Genomic DNA, 2,880 nt, shown 5'->3' with positions numbered 1-2,880 from the left:
TTTGCAATCAAATTTTCTTTCTACAAGTGCTTGAAAATTGTGAAACACTTGAAACACATCGGATCGTTTCTTAAGAAGATAGATCCATGTGTACTTGCTATAGTCATCGATAAAGCTAACATAATAAGAGTGTCTTCCAACCGAGGTAGGGGCAGGCCCCCAAACATCAGAAAAAATGAGTTGGAGAGGTTTGGTAGAAACACTCGTAGACACAGGGTAAGGCTTGTTTATTCAGTCTCCTAAGCTCCGGAATCAACGGATAAAGTCCTCGAACGCATCTACCTCGATATAGGATTTTCTTCGTGACCTGATCCTTGATCAAAAAGAAAAACGGGTGAAATTCAAGAAAGACATTGTTGTCAAGGGCAATGCGATGGACGGAAAGGAGATTTTTCGAGGCACTAGGGATATGCAAAAATTTTCTGAGATGGATTTTTCTGTGGGGAGTTTTAAATACTGAATTACCAATATGACTAATTCTCATACCTTCTCCATTTGCAGCGTGAACTTGGTCCTGTCCACGGTACTTCTCACGCACAGTCACCTTTTCCAGCTCGCCTGTAATGTGGTTTGTCGCGCCGCTGTCCACATACCAATTGGTATCGACTCCGTAGGAGCCATCTGCCGCTGCTGCAACCTTCTCATCTTGGGAAGATTCCTCATCTTCCTCAAAACGGTACCAGCAATCCTTTGCCGTGTGGCCTGGCTTGCCACAAATCTGGCAGCGCGTGACGTCGGGGCCCGCGCGAGGCTTGCCAGAGGAGTTGCGGCGACCCCTGTTGCTGTTGTAGAAGGGCCGTCCGCCTCCGCCGCCGTTGTTGAAGGAGTTGCCGCTGCTGCTGTTGCCTCCGCCCGATGGCTTGCCCTTGTTGCGCCCACGGTAGCGAGAGCCGCCACCTCCACGGCCACGGACAACCGCATTGGCAGAAGACTTGAAGCCTCCACCACAACCTGCCCCGTTGTAGAGGGCAAGGCGCTGGTCAAAACTGCTCATCTGAGCAAAAAGATCGTCGAGGCTGATGGGCGTGGTGCGGGCGTCGTTGGCGGAGATGAGAGGCTGGTACTCCATGTCGAGGCCGGCGGTGATGTAGGAAGCCAGTTCATCGTCGTCGATCGGTTTTACCGCGGCTGCAAGCTCATCTGCGAGAGATCGCATGTGAGCGAAGTACGCCGCCACCGTTTGCGTGCCCTTCCGCGCCGTGGAGAGTGTGGCGCGGATGTTGTTGATGCGTGCTCTGGACTGCGACGAGAACATATGCGCAAGGGCAGCCCAGAGTTCATGCGGCGTAGCTATGGATGTGACCTGCACGAGGACTTCCTTGGTGAGATTGTTTAGCAAGTAACCAAGTACCTGCTGTCCTTCCTTGAACCAGATCGCATGAAGAGGATTCGGCGTCTGTTCATCTTTCCCGTCCTTGTCCTTCGTGGTGAGGAACTTGGCGGGTTCCGGCATGGTCTGGTTGACGTAGCCGAAGAAACTAGCTCCCCTCAGCTGCGGTGTCACCTGCGCACGCCACAACACGTAGTTGGTGCGGGTGAGCTTCTCCGTGACCTGCCCAGGAAGGGAGGACTGGCCGATGCTTGAGGAGGACGACATGGCTGGCGACGGGGATGGATTGTTTTCTTGATGTAGTGGATAGAGGAGGCTCTGTATACCATGTAAAGATGCGATGAACGTCGTACCTCGTTGGAGGCGACGGTTTCGTGTTATATAGGCAGGGGCGTATCCCTGAGATAAGCATACAGGTAGGCACGATTACATCTTGCGAACCAAGTCAAAGAGAGAAGATAGAGATGAAAGAGGTTACAAGAATATTGCCTAACTCTATCTCTAACTAACCTAGTTCGGCTCAGGTGGGACCAGCCTAGCACGCCTTGCATATCACGTTTAACAGAGCAGAATAAGGGAGAAGAACAAATCAAAGAAGATGGGGGAGAGAGTATCTACCTACCTCGACGAGGAGCGAGCAGCTGCACTAGAGTCGGAAGCTACATGGTGTCCCGGGGGAGTAGAAGCAGACAGGGGAAGCATCTCCGTCGAGGTCTACTCCTGTTGTCCACCAGCGACCTGCACACACATACATACAACAGCACCATGAATCAAGATCCAATGTCTATCTGCACCACCCACCATCGGAAGCATCAGGATTCAGGACACGCCCAAGCTACTCGGCCTCACCTATGCAGAACATAAAAAAAGGTAGTGAAATTTGTGTCCAGTTTAAGCGGAGATATAGCAGGCAACCATCACATATATGCAGAACATAAATAAAATGAGCAGACCACCATCTAACATAGTAACAAGTTTGTTTGAAGTTTGATTGCCTAGATTTACTGACAAAAGCAAGAGGTAGGCACTTGGCAAGAGCAAGATAGATTTGCTTTACACACACACACAAGAGGTCATGTATGTCCCGATTGTTTTACTTGGCAAAAAAGATTATGCAGAAATGGAAGAAAACTTCAAAAAAAAAAAGGCATATGAAGTATACACTCCTGTACTTGAGCCAACGAGTAAGCTAAGTGAAGATTAATATCCTCCCTGGATCTTTTGGAGTAGAGCGCGCTACAGTTTCACAATCTCGTAATTATGTTCGTTCCTGACTAATTGCTAAACGATGAGCTCGAATACGATGATGATTGACAACACAGCACATAACTACATATTAAACCACTAAAGCTAAAATTATAGCCTTTGCAACAGAGCTAGAGGTATATGAAGCAGAGCAAACATTGCTCGTTCTAGCCGGTCTTCACCCCATCGTCAGCGGTTACATTTGCAGGTATGAAATCTATTGATGAACAATAGCAGAAAATAAATATGTTTATGTTTGTGCTACATGATGATGAAAAATAAGCTCATTCGCAAAAAAAAAAAAA

Source organism: Triticum dicoccoides, chromosome 7B, assembly GCF_002162155.2.
Source record: "Triticum dicoccoides isolate Atlit2015 ecotype Zavitan chromosome 7B, WEW_v2.0, whole genome shotgun sequence".
Taxonomy (NCBI): Eukaryota; Viridiplantae; Streptophyta; class Magnoliopsida; order Poales; family Poaceae; genus Triticum; species Triticum dicoccoides.
The sequence above is the reverse complement of the archived record's forward strand: the minus strand, read 5'-3'. Positions refer to the sequence as shown.